The sequence below is a fragment of the Alligator mississippiensis genome, chromosome 5, assembly GCF_030867095.1.
Source record: "Alligator mississippiensis isolate rAllMis1 chromosome 5, rAllMis1, whole genome shotgun sequence".
In the NCBI taxonomy this organism is placed as follows: domain Eukaryota; kingdom Metazoa; phylum Chordata; order Crocodylia; family Alligatoridae; genus Alligator; species Alligator mississippiensis.
In genome coordinates this window covers 2126656-2141010 of record NC_081828.1, presented here as the reverse complement: position 1 = coordinate 2141010, position 14355 = coordinate 2126656, and the positions used below count along the sequence as shown (strand labels likewise).

The window sequence follows — 14355 nt, the reverse complement described above, 5'->3', positions numbered from 1 at the left end:
TCTGGCTTCAGATGCTGCTGCTTTCTCCTGCATTGTAATGCCACCGTTCTTTTAGCCTGGGATCATTACCTGGCTGCTCCTTTTCATGGGGGTAAAACTACTTCTTATATAGTCCAAGAGATCTTTTTCAGGTGATTTTAGGCTTTCCTCCCCCAACAGCTGAATCTGAAATACCGTTGTATTGTTTGCTTGTCCTCTTAGACTCCTGGCACACATTCGTTTAATGACACAATGGGTCTGCTCCCCAATTCCAGCAATCCCACCTTCTGTCGTGCCACACGTGTATGGCAAGATGTGCTGTTTTGGGTCTGGGGTCAGATCATTTCCACTTGTCCTTGTAGGAGGAGTCTGAAATGATGATCCTGGGCTCCCCCTGCACCGGCAAGTTGAAAGCTGGGTGCCTAATGAACCACTGTGATCCCAGGGCCTGGACTGACAACCAGCTGATTGTTGGTCTCAGCCCTGGGACCGCAATGGTGCCAGTTCAAGCCACTGGTGGGGTTAGCTGATTGTTGGTCTCAACCCTAGGGCCACACCAGAGTCTCCAGCCAGCTCCCAGGGCCCTGCGCATCCGGACATCAGAAAAGCTCCTGTACACCCCAGCTGCACACACCATTTCTTAACGTCTTGGCATGCTGGGGCCTTGGGATCTGTCAGAGGTTCCCCAGTCCCAGGGGTCCTCTGTGTTGGGGATGTCAGAAAACAACATGTGCAGCCCAGCTGTGCCCCTGGGTTTTAAAGGTCCTGGTCCACAGGGACCCTGGGATTAAGGAACCTCAGGGTCCCTACGACCAGGATGTGTCAAGTGCTTTGCTCCACAGCTCTCTGAGAGCTGCAGGCAAGGCAGTCAACCTCCCAGCTTGCAAGCTTCCCATGTCCCAGCACCCTGCACCATACAGCATGGAGGGAGCTGTCAGCCAAGCCCCATCTTGCAGCTGGCATTGGGCTGCATGGTAGGGACCCTGCCACACATTCAGTTGAAGGCACAATGGAAACCAGCCTCAAAAATGTTACTCACATTTTGTGGAATGACTTTGTGGCTGGTTTCCTGCGTTGTCATGCCGTTAATTGCTTGAGCACATGGCCCAGGTGCTATTGAAGATGGGATTAACTAGTTAATCCAGTTTTAAGTGTAACGTCTGCCAGGGGCCTTGATTTCAGCCAGAAAATGCTGGAATTAGATCTGGATCATCTTAGTGACCGTGCAAAGCACAGTACTGTCTGCTTTTCTGCATTTTAAATACAACATTACGTATACATTTCCAAGCCGTTAGGAGTTCCCAACTGCTTTTCCCCTGGTCTCCACCATGAATATCTGCATTAGTTCTTGCTAAGGTATTAATACAACATTCAGAGAACTGATTATGTTTGGCTTTTATCAAATGAACTATAGCACCGTTGAAAATCTGAAATTCCAACTTTCTGGCTTTGAGTCCTAGCCAGGTAGAACAGGAATAACACAGCTACCGCCAGCAGCACCATAAATTTCAACTGGAGTATGAGAAAAAAATGCTGATTTCTGTTTGTACGGTTATTGAAGATATTTATGCAGGGTAGGTCTTTCAACAAGTGTGATTATTTTCAGAGAGGCCCTGTTTTCGTTCTTGCATTCGAGTGTGTTAGGGGTGTGTGTTGAGAGAGGCACCTGAGGAGCGGTGAGCAGACAGAATGGATAAAGGCCCCGGGAACGAGGCGCCTCCAGCTTTCTCCTCTGTCCGTCCGGCCATCTTTGCTGCTAAGAGCCCTTGAGAAAAATTGTTCCTCAGGTAGATCTCCTTCCTGGATGCCTGCTTCGGTATTTGAGTGCATGCCACTTTCCCAGGCCAAGCAGCTTTTGAAAATTTAAGCTTTTTAAAGAGGAAAGAATGTGAGCGCATATGTAGCAGCACCAGACAGTATTGAAAGAATAATGGACTCTTCCCACATCCAGCTCCATTCTTCTTATCTTCACGGCCAGACTTCTGGAGCCGCTATTGTGCGACTTGGTTTTATTTCCCTACTTCGGCTTTGTTTTTCCTCCCCTCTCCTTCCTAAACATGAAATCCCTTTTGAGATATTGATTTATAGAATTTAGATTCCTTTGTAGGTCAGTACAGTTACCAGCAAAGGCCAACGGCATCCATTCGGGAAAGGGTTGGTCTGTCTCTGTGAACCGGATGACTGCTTTCTGGTGTGTTTTTGATCTTTCCAGTTCAGAAATTAATGTGTATCCGGGGTGTGAGGAATACATCGCTCCCATTTGCTTTTCAGCTATTAAAACGTAAGCCACGATAATACAATGGTGGAGTAGTTTTAAAAATTGCAATTCTCTGTAGAGGCAGAGATATGACTTAGAGCCTGTCTGTCACGTCAGATATTGGTTAGCTGGAAAGGAGGAAGCAGGACACACGACATGTAAACTCTTCTGCAAGCTCAGAGCTCTAGCATGGGGGAGAACTGAGCCGTAGTGCCCGGAAATGCAACTGGTTTTTCCTTCCAAGAAAATAAATCTCCTTATCCTGGGTCCCTGTTAACCTCGGGTGCTGAGTTTGGCCCAGTCTTTCCTAGCTGGGAACACCCACTTCACAATACTTTTTTCTTCCTTCTGTGGAGATCTAGAGAAGCGCTTGTCTGTTTGCTGCAGCCGTCCCTGGGGTGAAAACTTGTCTTCTTTTCTGTTCAGAAGGGAAAGATTTCTTTCCCTTGGCTTCATCAGTAAGGCATCCGATGCCTGAAAGGGCCAACATTGCCGTGTGGAGTGGTGGTCCATCCCTGGGGCCAGCGTTAGCAGGGCAGCCTCGTGGTTAGGACGTGGACCTCTGAGTGAGGTCTGGCTTTTCCCTCTGCTGCCTTGCCACCTTGGAAAGTATTGCTTCACCTGGACCTGCTTCACTTCACTATCTTTAAAATGGATGTAATCCTTGTCTACCTTCCCAGCAAGTTGTGATGCATCTCATTGGTGTTAAGACAGACCCCTTGGATGTACAATGCTGTAAACAGCTCGTATGAAGGATTCTGCCGATTTTGCTCCTTTTCAAAGTCAAAATAGTATCTGGTAAAACGTAAACTCCAGGACGCAGCTGCTGTAACGTTTCACTATGCAGGATCCATTACAGACCATATTTAAACCCAGATTTTCAGCCTCATTTCTTCTGCTTTTCTGAGTGCGTCTCAGATCCCTTAATAGCATTTCAATGTATTATTGTAGAGTTTATTATATACTGTAATCTTCCACGCTACTTGTAATTACGCCAGCATATGTCATTTCCTCTCTAATTACCCTTGGAGTCTTCAAGTGTTCGCGATGAAACATCGGGTGAATGAAAAATACAATTAAAATCCCATTGGTTTGTCCCAGCGCTTGTTAATCCTGCTCTTTGTTTTACAGCTCTCGACTGCAGCGTGGTTGGCCCCATAGCAGGTTTTTAAGTGGACTGTCTCTTTTCATTATACCCGTGTGCAGTTTTGCATGGGGCCTTCACTCACAGCCAGGACAAAAAGGCGGTATTTTTCCCACTCTGACTTGCCTCCTCTTACAGTAGGAAATGGGTTATCTGGCAAGAAGCCTCTTTCAAGGTTTGAATCTTTTAAACACCGTTTTCTTTTAAAATGAGGTTATAAAACCATTCCAAGAATTCCCCTGTAAATAATCTGCTTTAAATTCTCCTTTTGGCTTTCTGATTTGGTCTGCCATATGAATTCCTCGCGTGTCCTAGTAATCGATATTTCGTGTCTGAAGAGAAACAGTCACAGTTTTGTGAGTGATGGATTGTATAAATAAAACAAAAGGTGATATTAGTGGCTGGCTAAATAATGACCTCCTATGATGTCAATATCCTAACGAATGTATAAGATACACATCAGAAGTCAAGAATTCTGGAAGTGGAAGAAATGCCAAGTGCTGGGGTGGAGCATCGTTGAACAGCGTCGGGGAGGGAGGCTGCGGCGGTTGCAGTTCTTCTGTTCTTATATTGGAAGGCCTGAAGGAACCGATATCTCAAGTCTGACCTTTTGCATATCATAAGCTGCTGCAAGGTCAGACCTTGAATGCATCTTAAGAAGGCATCAAGCCTTGGCTTCAGGACTGCAGGTGATGGAGAACCCACAGCGTACTTTGGCAAGGCGTTTGACTGATTGTAAACTCTCAGTTAAAGATGTCCTCCTACATACTGCATGTTTCTAGCTTTGAAAGCGTATCCCTTTCTGACTAGGCCAGAGTCCTGTGGTATGAGCCGTCTTCTTACTGTATAGATACCTGCACATGCGATCAAAGCCCCTTTAAACTTTTCTTCAGCTGGCTTAATGCACTGAGCTGCTGAAGGCTCATTCTGAAGTGTGCTTTTTGGTCCTTGTGACCAAATCAGGCCGAACTCGATTTCCTTCTTTGACAAAGTGACTACTCGGGTGGATGAAGGGCATGCTATGGATATCATGCATCTGGACTTCAGCAAGGCTTTTGCAAGGTCCCACATGACCTTTTCATAAACACATTGAGGAAATGTGGGCTGGACAAAACTAGTGTAAGCTGGATAGACAACTGGTTCAATAGTCACAAGCAAAGGGTAATTATTAACAGGTCCATGTCAGCATGGCAGGAAGTTTGGAGTGGAGTCCCACAGGGGATCTGTCTCACCTTGCAGTTAGAGAGACCTGCTCCATGGCCAACTAACTTCCTTCTACCCTGCATTGTATTAATTAATCATTCGGATCCTGGCATAGAGCAGATCTGCAGGTGACATGAAACTGGAAAGGATTGTGAACTCGTTGGAGGGCAGGGCGCAATTTAGAAGGATCTCGACAGATTGGAAAACTGGGCTGTGGCTAACAGGATGAAGTTCCATACTAGTGAATGCAAGGTGCCGCACCTCAGAATAATTGACAATACACATACAAGGCGGGTAACACGTGGCTGCGTGGCAGCTCTGTGGAGAAGGATCTGGGGGTCTTGATAGGTCACAGTCTCAATATGATGCAGCTGCAGAAAAGGCAAATGAAGTTTTGGGGTGCATCAGTAGAAGCATTAGATGCAAGACACAGAAGGTGATAGCGTCCCTTTACTCAGCACTGGTTAGGCCTCATCTAGAGTATTGCTTGTATTTTTGAGCTCCACATTTTAAAAAGGAGTTGGAGAAGTTAGTGGGGGTCCAGAAGTGGATGACAAAAACGATAAAGGGTTTGAAAGGCATACAAGGAGAGGCTGAAGGAGCTGGGCATGTTCAGCTTGCAGAAAAGGCACTTACGAGGGGCATGCGAACAGTCTTCAAATACTTGAAGAGTTGCCATGAAGAAGTGAGAAAGCACCTTTTCTCTCTGGCTGCAGAGAGGAGGATGCGGAGCAATGACTTGAAGTTGCAGCAAAGTAAATTTAGATCGAATATCTGGAAAACCCTTTTCACTGCTAGAGCACTGAGACAGTGGAATAGATGCGTAGGGAAGTTGTCGACTCTCTGTCCCTGGAGGTGTCCGAGGTGACTTTGATAAGCATTGGTCAGGGATGATCTAGGAGCCGCCACGCTTTTGTTCTGCTATGGGGATTCTCCATGTTTTGGGGCTTTCCTGCTTGCCATGTGGGGCCAGGAAGGAAGTTTTCCCCCTCCTGATTCTACACTTGTCATGGGAGTTTTTTTCACCTTCCTCAGAAACATTGGCACTGGTTGCAGATTCGCAGGGTGCCAGCTTTGTCACTAATCATGTCTACTTTCCCCCCCATAAAAGATCCGTTCCCAGGTTTTAATCCAGGAGGATACTCTCATCTTCCTTATCATAGTTATTCTAAGACCCCTATCACGATAGCACCTGAGTGGTGTGTGGGCAGCAGTCGGCATCGTGCAGGGCATTGGATAATAGGCACTCTGTGCCTCGTCATATTAAGTCCTGTACGTGCAGAAACATATCCATTGGAATCAGTGTATATGACAGGCCCCCAAGTACAGGATATTTAAAGCCGGGACCCTTCACAAATTTAATTTGTTTGAAGAATAGCATGACACCTGTTTCCAGTCTGGTTTGGGCCTCTGAACTGTCTTCATCCTTCTCCTTTCCTGCATAGGAAGATGCATTTTATCTTACCCCTTGTTCCTATCACATGCCATTCTTTTCCCCGCTGCTTTGTTAAGAAATCTGAGTCAGCACCTTGGATTTCCCTCTGGGAAGGACATTGAAGCTTGCCGACTGCAGCTTACTGCCAGGAATTATTCAAACGCAGAAGAGAAAATATACACCAGTCACTTTATTTGGACTGCAGCAATGGGTCAGCCACGTGCGTGGAGCTCAGGGATGGTTCCAATGCATTGCGGTGGAGGACGGCAGGCAGAGCCTAGAGAAAGCTTTGGGCTTGTCACAATTGTTTGATCTATGCCTGCTGCCAGCCAGGCAAGTGGGAATGAATGAATTGGATAAAGACACAACTGTCTAAAGGGGTAGAAGGAAGTCATGTGGCCCTGGAGCAGTTCTCTGTGACTGTGAGGTAAGCTGTGTCCTCCACAAGTAGATCACACATTATGATTTATTAACACCAAACGCCTTCAACCAGTGGCGCTCAACCTGTCTAGCCCCATGGGCCAAATGAATGGCATGGGGCTGATCTGTGGGCTGGATCCAGCACAGGATCGGTCTACAGGTGTCATCTGGGCACAGAATGACCCTGCAGATCCACCCACGTGTTAGTATGATCTAGTGCAAAGGGCCACATCATTCAGCCCACAGGGCAGCAGGGGAGCCAGAATTAATGCTGCCACCACTCTCTTACTGCCAAATTCCCAGACACACGGGGAGACCCATGGGCCAGATGTGGCTTGCAGGCCAGAGAACGAGCACTGCTGCATTAGACTGCTCATTGCAAAATGTCATGGCACTACGTAGTGTGGGGGTGCGAGCAACGTGGAGGACAGCCAGGTAACGAAACTTGTATAAGAGACCACACTTACTGGTTAGCCTCCTGCCTTCAAAGTACAAGGAATCCAAGTATCACCTACCATAATTAGCAAAGTGCCATGCTACCTTTATTAGGTGGTTCTCTCTGGGCACGCTTACACATTCATTAATGCGCTTTACACACTGCAAATTTAGTTTAGTACTTCCTTAATGAAGTACTACCTGAACGCGCAGTAATTAGAGTTACTGGGCGGTAGCGTCGGTGCGTTGTTCATTAGTGATGCTTACTGCCTGTTAGCTTAATAACACTATGCAGTAGGCTGTTAGCACGGTCTGTGCTGTGACGTGCTGCTGCGCAGTGTTATTAGGCTAAGGTGCAGTAAGCGCCTTGTGTAGACGCACCCTCTGGTAGGCAGCAGGCTTCTGTCAGCGGGTTGAGAGGTTGGCCAAGGCAAGTGATATAGTAATTAATAATCAAATTGAGCCCAACTCTTATTAAGCAATGTGGGGTTCAGCTCTTACTTGAACATTCAATGTTTATGTGCTAGGCATTGATTTCACCAATTAGGTTTAGCCTCGATTTCAGAGGATCCCTTATTAACACAGGCAGTTGAATGCCAAACGTGATATTCTTTTTACACGGGCTGGCACTTCTGGAGTCATTTGAAAAGGGCAGGGCATTATCTTTGCCAGAAGTGGAAGTGCTGCGCTGTAGGGTTTGGACTTCCAGAAATTCCTTCATGACTTGAATTTGTATTTGTATTTTTGGCCGGTTTGCAAGACTATATGAATCTGATTGATCCGGTCACCTTTTTAATTGAAAGCATGTATAGTCTGAGTAGACATAAATTGAATGTTATTTGCTTGTATAGGAAATCTTACGGGACCGTGTTTGAGAATTCTCTTCTGCACCTGGGCATCTTTAGAGTAGATCAGCAATAGTCACCCTTAAGTCTCCATTTTGTATAAAGATATGTCAGAGGGCTTAGTGCAAACAAAAGGGGCTGTGTCGGCTAATTAAATCAATCCCTCCATAGAAACTCTGCAGTTTCTGGAGTTGTTCTTGTAAATCTCAGATATAAACAAACCCCCAATTATTTTTGCATCATTTCCCTTTGCCTCATGAACGTGACGCTGGGCCTTTGAGAGTCATACCTGTGTGCCCTTATTTTTATTGCAGAATATTTGTGTGGCTGAGTTTTTATTGAAATTTTACTCAGGGCTTCATTAAAGGTGAGCAGGGCTACCATAGAGCGATGACACACGTCTTTCACGGTCACTGTGCAAGTTGTTCAGTTTTGGGCAATGTCTGGGAACCAGTCCGTGCATTCAAGCACTGCATTGTTGGGAATTGGTTGGAGTTTTACTGTGTCTCTCGGCTCTGCCTCCTGCCTATGGAGACAACAGATACTACCTTACCTCTCTTGCGGGTTGAGAAGAGCAGGCTTCAAGGCCTCCGTTAAAGCTGGAGCTGGCTTTAGTCTGTTCTGTTTATTTGTATCACCCCGTCATTGGGACATACGCCCATCGAGTTCAGACTCAGGACAAAAGATTGCCTCCACGTGAATTTTGCAAATCGAATGTGCCCTTGAGTGGGCTACAACGTGCCATTGCAACTTGGAAATCAAACTACAGTGCCCGCATGAATTTGGAGCCCTCAACAAGAGCTTCAGCTTCCTTGGTGGAAATGTTTGGACCCTGCTGCTGAAATAAAATGGCAAAGCTCCCATTAACTCTGAGGATGCAGGATCAGAACCACTGGGTTGTCAGGAGTCGGCACGCTACTAGCTGTTAAGGTTTCCTTGCTCCTTTTGTTCGGTGGGTGCTGGTTCCTAGCCCCTCCTGTTAAATATTACGCTGCTCAAAAGCAACTGTTGTAGACTCAAGGGTTGTGTTTCATTTTTACTATCCCTCATACAGTCTAGAAAGCCAGCAGAGGTCTTTATGGCTTCAGATTGCTTCTAATACATTATTTTCTTTACAAGCTAAGGGCAGGACTGGACATGAAACACATTATTGTACTTGCGCTTTGTACTTGTGTACTTGTTGACTGTTTTATAAGCCAGTAATGTAGTAGCCACAGGCTAGGAAGCTTGCCCAGAAATCTGGCATATTTAATTAGTGCTAGTAAACAAGCAGAGTTTCAAATTTAATTCTTCCTCCTTTAATTCCTATAAACCTCAAGCTATTTAGAAACCTACAGCTGACACCGGTCTCATTCCTGCAGATGGAGAATACCGAGGGAGGCCTTAACCACAGCCGGGAACGGGCCCCGTCTCTTTCAGGCAAGAAAGGAAATGGGAGTTGTTTTGTTTTAATAACATTGGAGATTGTCAAGGACGTTGTCCGTGATAATCTGCAGGTCAGCAGCCAGAGGGCTTCTTTTCATTTGATTTGATTTTTCGTTAGGCTAAATGGTTCAAGATGAGAGGATTCTCCAATGAGGTCTTTAGCCTTATGATGGGGAAAGGATCTGATTTGTTGCTGCTCCGCTCCTTGCGCAGAGGTTTTTTCTTAAGATCAGTTTACAGAAGCATCTGAATTAAGCAAATGGCCAGCACATTTCCTCCATCCATTAATATTTAAATTGGTGCCACAGTTGGGCACAGTAAACAGTAAAGGCTTTTTTTAGCTCCTGTTTGTCTTTTTGCGTGTTGCTCCCATCCCATGGCCTGTGATACTTTGACCTAAGGGGTGTGTACATGTGTACTCACTTTTTGACAGTTCAGCTGGCTTAACTTTTTTTAAGTCAACTTTACTGTCAGAGCATACACGTGCACGTAGAGGAGAGTCAACTTAAATGCAGCACAAGATAATACGTCCCTAGGGTGTATTATCTTGAGTTGTGTTAGTTAAGTTGACTTAGCTCACAAGACGCCTGCCACCATGTCAAAGAGCCGTCTGTGTGCACGCTCCAACGTGGCTTAACTTAAGTTGACTAAGTTAAGTCACCTTATTTTAAGTCTTACTGCATACATGCTTAGTATGTGAATATACACTCATGTTGAAGAGGATGTTGTGTGTCACTGCAGTGTAGTCCCTAGGAACTGCTTTAGGTCTGGATTAGTAAAACCATTCTCACCTCTTTCAGCGTGACAGCCACAGTACGTCTCCAGACGAGCAGTCTGCACCAACACACCCACCAGAGAACCATAAAACCCTCGTTAGCTTCAGCCAGATCCCAGGCTCAGTTATTGCAACCACATGAAACAAAGTCATTGTATCAATATTTAAATTCTGAAACAGCATTGACCAGTGCGGTGTTGGCTTTCAAGCATTTGCTTTTCCTTTGAAAAGTTGTTTCTTTAAACAGGCAAGACTCTCCCTTGTGTTTGTTCCGGTTCCCCCAGCCAGCCTGCTGCAGCTCGCGAGCTCACACCCCACATGCTGGGATGCAAAGGACAGGGTTTTGTTTGCGTGGTTTCCCTTTCTGCCGTAGTCGTGCAGAGGAGGGGAGTTACCCTGCCGCTGAGAACGCCCTCTCAGTCCATGAGGTTAGCCACAATTCTTGCTCCAGTTAGCCCCTCTCCGCTACGGCGTTTTAACTGCCATCTGGTCGCTTTGCAAAAAGAGCAGTTACCATGTCCCAACCGTGGGCAGTGGCACAGGCACTAATAGGTGGGTGAAAGACGGTTTAAAAAGCTCCCCTGTTCTCAGCATGCAGCATGCATGGCACACTTCCATTCATTTGGGGTTTAAGGAGTTAGGTCTCCAAGTCATAACACCCTCCAGAAGCATTTTAGGTGTCAGCTTGGTTTCTTCCTAGGGAGTAATCTGATTTGGTGACTTCTGTTAAAGCCATTAAAGGACCTGGACATTTTAAATAACGAGTAATCTCTCCTAACCAGAAGTAAGCCGATGTGGTTCTAACTACTGTCATTACTTGTTTAAAAAATGTCATTTGGCTTTAGGGTGGACACTTTACTCTTTTTGTGGTATAGATTTTCCTGGGCCTTTTTAAAGATTTTTTGCTGACACATATTCATGACATCATGGTATTTCTGCAGGGGGTTTGTAAATGCCAGTTAGTGAGTAAAATATTTATACCCTCTGAGTTCTGTTTAAATTAAAGCAGTGATCAGCAGTCTCTGTTAATTGGTTTTAATCTTATTCCAACTTTGTTTGCTTTTAATCTGATTCCAACTTGCCTTTGGTTTTAGGTTGGGTTGTCATACTACAAAGCTCCTCCTTTTCTAATTACTCAGTTTTCAGTAAACTCTTATTTGATACCTTTGGATTATTATTAGTCACAGAAGTGTGTGCTGTGGATTTTGGACTGGTCAGAAAAGCATTTATGTTTCCACATGTGCAGCCCTCATGAAAAGGGGGCTGCGAGAACTAGCCTAGGGCTGAATGTTAGTGTTACCCCTAACCCTACCTCTCTCCACACAGAGGAACTGCTTGCCTGGGTTGAGGGTCTTTCAGCTCAAACCCGTGGATGTAGCTGAGGGAGTAGGATTGAGCCTTGGGTATTAGCCTGGAAGGCCATCTACTTCGTGTGTGGAAGCAGACCGATGCAGCCTGTGTGCTGTAATGGTCTTCCAGTGTCTTCCCATCACTCCTCCTGCAACATTTCTTCCGCCTCTCCCTCTTCAACATGCTGGAGCTGTTTCCCCCAAGCAAGGTGTGTCCTTGCTAACCAAGGCTGTGCTTGTCTGGCAGGGGATTGATGTGCAGAGAGTCTGCTCAGCGTGGCCAAGCTGGAGCTGTTCGGCTGCCAGTTACCTTGAATTGATGGCCTCAACATTTGCTACACCTGCACCTATCACTGAGGGGCGAGGGGAGATGTCTTTGTGGCCCGGCTACAAGCTGGCATCACTTCCGTGCATCGGAGACACGGCTGCATGTGCCTGTTCTTACCATCTTTGTCTCATATCAAAAGCGGAGCAGAAGCAGGAGGCCCCGGGGAAGCCCGGTGGAGTTGCAGGTCAGCAGCTTGTGACCCAGGTGCAGGCAGTTCTGTCACCACATACCAAGGTGCAGGGACACGCGGGTGCTGCTGGATCTTCTGCAGGAGAAGCCCTAGGTGGGCTGGAGCCTTAGATGCCTTTTACAGATTTAAACCATAAAAAGAATGCTTGAACTCTTGTCTCCTTTGGTTTTCCCAATACCTCCTGCCCTTTCCCTTCTTCTTTTTCATTCTTCCCTAGAGCAGTGGTTCTCAAGGTTTTTTTTAGACTCAAGACCTCCACCTCGTCAGGAAATGCTGGCTCTTGGTGTCCATTCGTTTTTTATTATTGGAAAAATAATAGAGCAGTTCTTGTGTTGCAGAGAACTCAGCAAGCCCACACCAGGGCAGGATGGCTTGGACACTCGGGATTCCTCTTTGGGTTTATCTTGGGACTCGGGCGTAGGTATTTGCACACGTCATAGCACTAACACTATGCAGCACCCTTAGAAGTATCTCATGGCCCAGAGCACCCTGGTGCTTGAGAGTTGCAGCCCTGAAGTCATGGTTATCAAACCACGTTCCACTGACCTGTGGGGTCCCACGATCGGTTGCTGGGGGTCCTGCAAAGAGACCGGGGGTAACAGCAGGGTGGACTGAGAAGTGAGGCACCAGTGTTGCCAGGCCAAATCACCTGGCTTCACATCAGGTCACGCAGCCCATGGGCAGGGCTTCCACAGCAGTGGCATGAAAGGACAACCACAAGCACAGCCATTTTTAAAGAAACCCTTGTCCATTTAAGTGGGATGGCTTCTGCCTTGGAAAACATCTGCTCGCACCCTGTCTCTGCTAGGGCGTGAGGCAGCCTACAGCCATGGCAGGAGATGAGAGGGGACTGAATACAGGGTTGGGCAGATGGGACTGGGGCCAGCTGGCCCGGCCGCAGGAGCAGGGGAAGTGGGCAACTTTAGCCTGCTGCTGACACCCTACGTTGCAAGGTGTGCACTCATTGTCACTTTGTCCTTCCTGCTGCCAATCGCATGCTCAGCTGGGACCAGCCTGCTCTTTTTCTCGGTACACAGCTCCTTTCTGGGGCCAGTCTGGCTCTGCTGTTGCTTCAAACGTCAGCTTTTGCAGGCTGTAGGTTTTCGTTACCCGCTAACCACTATTCAAATCCATATAACCTCCGAGACTGCAAGCACCGTATGAATCCGACTGGCAGAGGCTCTGATCGCTGAGTTATGCTGTTCTAAGCACTGTTTTGTTTGCCTTTGAGTCTAGGCCAGTGACATAAGGAAGCTGTGGCAGCCTTGCTGTGTTTAAGCTATATAGTGCCGGTGACCTACAGCTTTGACCCAGTATTCGGTTTCACGATTTCCCATGCAGTTACTGTAATTATTTGATTTAACAAAATATATCATGTGTCTACCACTCAGCCCTTGGGGAGCAGGCGTAGGAGGGATCAGCAGGAGCTCCTGTTCCTCGGTAGCTTTTCTGCAATTCTCTGACTCCTGTTGCTTGCTTAGAGCTTGTTCCCTTCCACGCTGTCATCTTCCTCAGCCTGCTGATTTCACGGAGTAATTCTGCACCAGCGCACAGTCCCACCGGAGCCCACGTGATTGGAGGCGAAGCCACGGAGGCTCCAGGGTGCAGATCTTCAGCTGTTATTCCTGCCTTAGCCACATAGAAACTCCATCCCAGGCTCCAAGAGTTGCCTTCAGAGTTTAGCCCAGTGTAAGAACAGGTTTGGAGACTGGCTCTCATCCAAACTGGCTAAGCCAGCTTCAGCTTGCTTTAGACCTGAATCTATTTTAATTTGCAGCCAGCAGCTGTGTTGTATGGGATGGTGCCTGGAGTGTATGGGAGAGCAGCATCTTCCACGGGCATCTGGTGCTTTGGAGGTTGGGAGCATGTGGCCAACCGGAGCAGAAACTTGTAGGTGTAAGGCCTGGTTCCTCCTCCTGTCCAGTATATGGAGTGAATAACTCCTGGAGCTCGTGTCTAAATATTGTCTGTCCCTCTTCCCTCCTTCTCTTCCTTTGCAGCTTCCCACATCTGGACACACATAGAGCCTCTTCCCTTTCAGTCATTTTGAACAGGTCGGACTCGATGATCTAATACGTCCCTTCCGACCCTAACATCTCTGAAATCAATGGAGTGATTCTCAGCCAGTGTGTCGTAGCACCCTGGGGTGCCTCGAAATCCTTTCAGAGTTGTTGTGGGGTGCCATGCAATGTTAGCAAACAAGGTTCATGAGAGGAACTCAGAGGTTTCCAACAGGACTCCTGAGTATCAAAACCGTTCCGCCCTGTTGTGGGCTTGCTGCGTTCTTTGCAGCAGCAGCATTTAGTATGCAGCTGTGGTATTTTTCTGTAGTCAAAAAAACAAGTGAACGCTTAAGAGCCGACGTTTTCCAAGGGGGGCCATGCATCTGACAAGTACGGTGCTGTACTAAGTTCTCAGTTCACTACCACTTCCTCTCAGCCACTCATGCTCTCCCTTTAGCTTTTCCAGTTCAGTTTGCTCTGCAGACTGAGTCAGCACAGTTGCATCCTAATGCAAAATATCCCAGGAAGAGCAAGTCTTTGCACTCCCTGCCCTGCAGACTCCATCTC

At 46.9% G+C, this 14355-nt stretch overlaps 1 protein-coding gene across 1 annotated transcript in view; it reads left to right on the top strand.

The window, feature by feature from the left end:
* Positions 1 to 14355, top strand: part of EIF2B3 (eukaryotic translation initiation factor 2B subunit gamma) — a 115254-nt gene that overhangs the window by 42291 nt on the left and 58608 nt on the right. The gene's annotated exons all lie outside the window — the stretch shown is intronic.